This window comes from Falco cherrug, chromosome 1 (assembly GCF_023634085.1).
Source record: "Falco cherrug isolate bFalChe1 chromosome 1, bFalChe1.pri, whole genome shotgun sequence".
Taxonomy (NCBI): domain Eukaryota; kingdom Metazoa; phylum Chordata; class Aves; order Falconiformes; family Falconidae; genus Falco; species Falco cherrug.
The window spans coordinates 84,668,407-84,676,204 of record NC_073697.1 but is presented as its reverse complement, the minus strand read 5'-3'; positions in this window follow the sequence as shown (position 1 = coordinate 84,676,204).

Genomic DNA, 7,798 nt, shown 5'->3' with positions numbered 1-7,798 from the left:
TATCTTGTGCCTGTTTTTATATTCATGATGTTATTGTGACCTTTGTGAATATTTCCAGTAAGTGGATGAGGCTGGTGTGTTTTCGCAATGACGTATTGTCAAACAACTGATGCCTAGGTCTTCGAGTAAAGGTAGTGTATTTCCTGAAACTTCTTACCAAAAAAGGTGCAGAGATGATACTGAAGACATTAGTGGGATTGATTTATTTAAACTATGCCCATGGAATTCTGCTTTAGTATTAAACTTGAAAACTATAGGAATTATTTATTTGAATAAAGCCATTCATGTATTCTCAAACATTCCCCATAGAAGTGCATCTTCCATGCTGCAGAATTAAAATAGCTTCCTCTTCCCTGCCTACTCCAGAACTGGAGTTTCTGGAACACATTCAGGGTTCTGCTGTGCAGGTGCTTACTGCAGTCGTTGCCCCTGTGCTGCTGTTTAGACTTGGTTGAGATGGCCACTGACGGCTTTCTGCTGGCACAGCGTTGGGTGGTGGTCTACCAGTGGTGATGCTGGACCTGTCCTCTTGTGGGGAGCTGGCTCCTTCCCACTGCAGCCTGCTGGGAGCTGACAGCCCTGGCAGCCACAAGGGTGAGAGGGGGGGGGAACAGCTGCCCCCTGTGCCGGGCAGCATGGGGACTGGTGGTGTCTCCTGGGGCCTCTTCTCTTGCATCTTCCTCCTCTACATGTCGTGTATCGAGGTACAGAGCCTTTCATACAGCCAGTGCTCTGGCAAATGTGATGCAAGTGTCAGTGTGCTACTGGGGGGTATGCGTGTGTTGGTTGTGCTCATCTTCTGGGGGCGGGTCGAATGCCCAAGGTTTCATTGGCTTTCATCTGAGTCAGTGCTATCTATACAGAAACTGTCATTGCAACTTTTGTAAGTCTTGACACCAATGGGGCTATCCATGTGGACCACGTGGAAATTGGCCAGCTTATGACTAGCTAAGGTAACTGAGCAATTAGTCTTAGTTTGGCACTTCTTTGTGGTACTGGAAAAATTGGACGGGGGTGGGAATGTTGAGCTTGGCAGTTAAGAAGGCAGGCTTGTCCATAAAGGCAAACCAAAGCTAAAAAAAAAAAAAAAAAAAAAAAAAGGTAAAAATAAAAGTAAAAATCTTTAGTAAAGTAAAAGTATTTTTAAAAATAAAAAAGTGAAAGGATTAAAAGCAAAATCTTAGCGTAAGGAAAAAGTCAAATGGCTGTTGTTAGAAAGAACTGTGCAACCAAAGTGCTCAGATGATTCATAAGCGCAAGTTGCTGCTGCTTCTCGCAGTGGTGCCATACCGCCTGTGGATAAAGCACCAAATCTGAACATAAATGAACTCAACAGAATGAACTAAAGCCATTCCAAAAATTAATCTCTCTCTGTTCTGCTTCTCTGCTTTGTAGTGTAAAACACAGAACAGACGTTTCTTGGCAGTGGGGGATTTGTTTAGCGTAGCACTACATGAGTTTTGATGGATACAAGCCTGATAAATAAAATTTAGAAGACAAGGGGAAAGGAGGGAGCTGCTCTCTATGAGGAAGGATGGTTCTTCCTGTAAAAAAATTACATTGTGAAAGCCCATACCCTTTCAGACACCTGTGCTTAACGTAGATTGAGAGAACAGTTCGGGTGTGCGTTTTGGTTTGGGTGCGGTTTTCTTGGGTTTGGGGGGGGGGGGCTGACGGAGGGGGATCAGGGGGGTTTAAAGACTTCGATTGCCCAATGTTAAATTCGATTTGATGAATTCATGTCACTTGTATGCAACTTCTGAAAATAACCATGGCATTCTTCCTCCCACTGCAGTCAGTGGGTCAGGCTTTGCACCTGTGAATCAGCTCAGTCTTCTCTGTCACAGACAGTGCTTAGCTGCCCGGTTCTGCGCAGCCCCTCTTAGCTGCCTCTGTCAAATGCGCCAAGTCCTTCTGCAGGTACTAAAGCACTTACAAATGTACATTTGGGAATTAAAAGCAATTTGTAAGCTTGTAACTAGGTTCTGAAGAAGAAAAGTACTTCTGGAATAAAGGGTTTTACAAAAGGAAATACATGGAAATGGTAAGTAATTACAAAGTAATTGTGTTGATGTATTGTACAGGAGGTTTGCTTTTACTGCTGCATTTGAATCCATTTTACTGCAAATAGGCAGAAAGAAGGATTTTGATGTTCAACAGTAAACAGTTCTTAAAAAATTGTTGTTATGGTACAGATAGCTAACAACGTGGAGCAGACTTTGTGGGCTGGGAAGGACATTCTTTTGCATACAAAATTTTATTTCCTATGCCCATACTTTAGAGAGAACATGAGACTGTTGGGTCAGCCCATGCCAGTTACTGTCACTTGAAAGTAAACTGAGCTGGACAATGTTAACACAGAGTGCAACTCCATTTAGAGAATATGTCAGAATGAATACGGGCTCAGCAGAGGTGCTATTTACGTAACAGCCTGCTTCATAGTCCTTTTGTGTAATCTTGCAGGAAATGAAGAAGCAAATTCAATACATATTTGACAAGGTTATTTGGTAGTATTGCACAGAACTGTTATTTTCTCTAGTTACACTTTATTGAGTCTGCTGTTGCGTAGTCAACGTTTCTAACATTGGGTAAGTCTGTTAAGGGAATTGCATTTAAAATTTCTGAAATGAGATGTGGAGGCTTGTAGATGAGAAGGTGTACAAGTGTATAATAATACTGACAGCTGCTTGTAAGGAGATCTTTGGCTGCTTTGCTGACTTGTGATATGAGCCTGTGGTGAACATCTATATATCATAGAATTGGAGAGTTAACTCGGGTTGGAAGCTATGTCTGCAGGTCATCTGGTGCAGTCTGCTCAAAGCAGTGTCATGGGTGAGATCAGACCAGATTCTCATACTGTTCTACATCACAAAATTGAATACCTTTGATTTTGATTAACTGAATCTTTTAAATATAAGAATTAATTTGTTTTTTTAAAAATGCTAACTTTTAATGTCATGACTGTTTTGTATAGTAGAACAGTATCTCTTAATATTCTATGGATTAATTTAATTGGTTTTCTACAGAAAGTCCATCAAACAAAATTAACATTTTGCTAGTCTAAAGATCAGTAAGAAGAGAATCTGGCCTTGAGAATAATTTTTTCATTTGGCTGTTTTGTGGAATAAATTTCTCTTAAACTGAAGGATATAAATAGTTACTTTGAAGGTCATACCTCAAATATATGAGCTTTAGACAAGGGGAGTGGGTGGGAGGGGTAACTGGCTATGATATTTCGAAACAAAGACAGTGGTTTCTTCAATATGAGTAGTTTCGTACTACCTCAAATGCATCTTTGTCTGGTCAGGTACTGCCAAGTAGAAGTGAAGGAACTGCAACTATTTGAAAGCCTGTTCAAGGCTCTACTTGGCTCCTATTTGTAGGTCACTCTAGAATCAAACACTCCCCAGAGCTACTGCAGAACCGTTCTGCTTACGTGTAGAATTGGAAGATTAACTCCTAGTTTGTCCAGGTTCACTATAATGTGAACTACCTAGGTCAGCTCTTCAAAAAATGAGCAAATTAAGCTGTCTACATGAGTGTGGGAGCAAGAAAACATTTGTGAGGTTTAATTCCACACACACACATAAATATATATATATATATAAGGTTGATTCTTCTTACCTCATTTTGTAATGGGCTAATGCCTCCTTTTGCCGTGGAAGTGAATTGAGTTACGTTTAAAAGAAAGGAGCAATTTGCACACAGGCGAGTATAAACTCAAAACAATTTGAATTCAAGTATGAGTTGATTTTAAAAATCGTAATAATAAAAAAGCATCACTGCAAAACATCCATTCTTTCTAGGTTTTGTGGTTGCTGTTGATCTCCCTTTCCAAAATTTCAGTAATCATCTTTGTGAAAATTAATTTTATTTTCACAGTTTCAAATGTTGCTGATATTTCTACTGTGCCTTTTCTATCTAAAGGATTAGATGCCTGCTAACTTGCTCTGCAGACTTACCGTTTTCCTCTTGCTACTTAATTTCTTCAATGGACTTCTGACAAAGGCCTTTTAAAGTACTTTGACTTGTAAGCATCAGCTTTCTGCAGTGCTACAAATTGACTTGGGGCTTGACCAGGAAAATGTTTGCCATTTTTTCATGCCATTGCTTTAATTACTGGCAGTACTCACAGAATGCTGTTCACAAAAGATCCTTTTCCAAATACAGACTTGCTTAGTTATTGAGCCATCCAGCTGCAGGTCTTATATTTTCTGCCCATTTCTGCCCATTTCTTCTCTTGGTTTTCTTTTTGTTTAGGTTGTTGCTTTTAGAGGCATAGTCTCTTCTGTTATTGAATCTACCATGTAGTATTTGTAGTCAAAAAAGATGGCAATATGTGTGTTAAGAACAGTCATCCATGATATAGACTAATCTGGGTTCTGTCCACACTGCTGTCAACCATCTTTAAATGGTTAAATATAGCTGCTAGGAAATTAATCTAACTGCATCAGAAAGCAATCTGAAGAAAAAAAAACCATACTTTTTTTTTTTTTTAAAAAAAAAAAAAGCTTTTAAGCCAGCTTCTGAAAATTTGCAAGAAACATTTCAAAACATCCTGGGTTTAAACCAGTTTATACAAGAAGTACACATTGCATTTCCAGCTCACATGTTTGCTCTGCTTTTGATTTTCCCTTTTGGCAATTTATTCAGAGTAGAGTTAGTGGATGGAATCTCAGAGGAGAATAAAAGCCAGTGTTTTGAGAACTAATGAAGTAATTATCTAAAGCATTATTTACAATGATTATTTAGAAGATAATGAGACCCTTTAATTATGTTTGTTCTGCACAGCTAGCCTTTCAATAATTCAGGGTATTGCCGTACAATTTCCTCTATATTTACTTTGCACAATTTTGTTTAGAAAAATGTCACAGCTGCCTGCAATGCACAAATACGGGTCCTCATTCCGGATATGATTTGTCACATGAGAATCACCTGCTCTCTTCGGTTGGAGAGGAGGCTTTTAGGTTCAGGCTTCTTCAATGTGATGTGGGACAAGATAAATTATGGGTGAAATAAAGCTGAGCCTATTAAAGGCTGTTATGGCTTTATAGGAGCACTATAGTATTAACAAACATGGTATCAGTCTGGTAATGTTTCTGTTAGCATTTATCTTATTGGAAGCGAAGCTTCAGTTGCAGTTTAATTTTGGGAGTCATGATAATTTTGTTTCAAATGTAAGTTGGGTTTTTTTAATACCCTTACTCATTTGCGTGTAAGAAATTCAGAGCATCATTAGCATTTTAGTAGCTAATAAAATTTCACTGGTATTTTCATATGCATCTGTGAATTTGCTGCTAAAGTAGACAGTTCTACTTAAACACATCATTAGTAATGCCTAAATAGTATATAGTCCCTGAGGAGTTGCATCTCTTTTCACAGGCTAGATTTTCATTTGGTACACCAATGAAGCATTGATTCACTGACTGCAGTGATGCTACGCCAGGTTACAATAGCTGAGGCTGTAGTCCTTGATGATTAGAATTCGGTAACAAAAACCTTTATTTCAGAGAGGGTCTGAAGGCTTGGAGTTTGTGTTTCAGGATGGCTAGCTGTTTATTTAGAGTAAAATCAATTCCTATAGGAATCTCTCCACTGACTTAAAAAGATGATGCAAAGGGTGACAGCTAAGTGAGCTGCTGAAATACCTGTACAGGTAGAAGTGAGTTGCTTCAATCTAGTTTCTCTGCTGGGCTTTTTGTCAGCTGACTTCTACAGCCTCTGTTACTGAAATTCACAGCAATACTTCTCTTAGCTTCAAAGGTACTTGGCTCAGGTTACATGCAAAGTAGACTTAAACCTGTGATTCCTGAGATTAATAATTTGTGCATTAATCTATTGGGTCAGTAAGCATAATTCTAATCTAAATCTGCTAATTGCCGCGCCGCCCCCCGCCCCCCCCCCCCCCCCCCCTTTTCCTTCTGCTAACCATAGAAAGCACATCTTTTGCCCTTCTGAAGTGTGTATGAGTACGGACTGCAGATGAATGCCAGTAAGGGTATTCACACCATTATTAAACAAGCAATGCAGGCATTAGCAAACCTGCATCTTCAGTATGAATCTTTTAACTTCCCTGTAGGTGCCAGCTTTTCAGTCCCAGCTGGACAACCCAGAATACATTAGATAGAAAGCTCTGTGTGGAGCTCAGTAGGAGCAGTCATGCTTCTGATTGCTTTCTCCTTTCAGCTGGGGCAGGAAGCATAGATTGAATTCCTCTGTACAAATGTTGCAAGAATAACTTCTCTTAATATGGGTTTTAGCTGTTATTTGAATGTAAGGGTCATAAAAGGACATACATGGTTCAGTGGCTTGGTGCCTGACCCATTATTTTAGATAAGGGAAATTATTTTTGCTTTGGAACTGAATCATTGATTCTGTACTGAACTGCTGGAATGTATAGCCATTACTTTTTTCCCAGGAAAGAGACCCAGTTTCTTTCTTCTTTTTCAACTTTCAATTGTACCTCCCATTTTATTTGGGGATATGTTTTCACAATAAAAGAACAATTAATTTCAAAATTCAATGGGTTTTGTATGTTTTGCATATAGGTTGCAGGCATACTTTCCTTTCAATCACTTTTTGTTGGCTTTTTAAAGAAGCCTTTAGAAAAATGATGTTGAAACTAAGCAGTCTATGAATTCACTGCAGTAAGAGCTAGATACTAGCTTCTCAACATATAAATTCATCTCAACTGATTGGAAGCTGTATATTGTACTCTCCTCACTCTTGAGCTCCTTCTTAATTGAGGAGAAACAGGATGCTCTGTACAGAGATTTCTCCTGAAATCTGTCCTCGGCTTTTTCATATCGAATTTGGTCGCTGTGCCTTCAGTTCAGAACAAAAGAGAAAGGCAGGTGGAAAGCACCATCTCTGTTTGAGGGCAAAACTTGCAGCCGTCAGATTACCCTATTCTGAAAGTCTTTGAAATATTAAGTGTATATTCTCAGTAGAAATTTGCCTTTATTTTTTAAATACAATTAAATAAAACCACAGAATATGTTGCCAGGTGTTGATGCACAGCATTTTGTTTCACCTGATACAAATCTTTGATTGATGGCTTAAGAGAACTCTGTCAATTACAATTCTGGATGGGAGGAATATTACTCCCTGTCTACAACACTACTGAAACTGCAAGATTCACCCTATCTATGGCTATGCCTTTAGCTGGTACACACTGCCTTGTTCTACGTATGTTATACTCAGCTGTTAAAAATACCAAACTAAGAACAATCTATTATTACCAGATATAAGACACTTTACTGTTCCCATTGTGTGGAGAATCTCCGAGTGCTGACAGGAAGCTACTTGCTTTCCAAAAGGAAAGGAGTCTGACCTATTGTCTCACCATACCTACCAAACATTTGGGAGCCAATCGTATTAGAAGCACTAGCTTCCAAGGTTCAAAAGCACTTTGGCTGCTCATCTGCAATAAAACTCCTTAGAGGAAAAGGGAAACTTTGAGCCATGCTTGTTTCTTCTGTCACTAAATATCTTGGTTGTCCTTTGAAAAGCCCTGGAAGGAGAAAGGGAAAGGCAATTTCTTTTACAGGCATATCAGAATACCCACCCAGCATCCCCAAGGTTTGAACTAAAGAAGCAAGACAGGCTGTGAATGTTTTGGAAGGGAAGGAAGTAACAAAGGCATACAGAAAGGAAAGAAGATACAACCAAATAGTATGACTGTTACCTTGAAGCTGTAACTAGTGAAATGGTGCTGGCTGACTTTTAAAAGTCTGAAGTCCTGTAAGCCAATTTAGGCTTCTCTCTAAAGAGTTTAAATGCTCTCAAGCCACTTTCC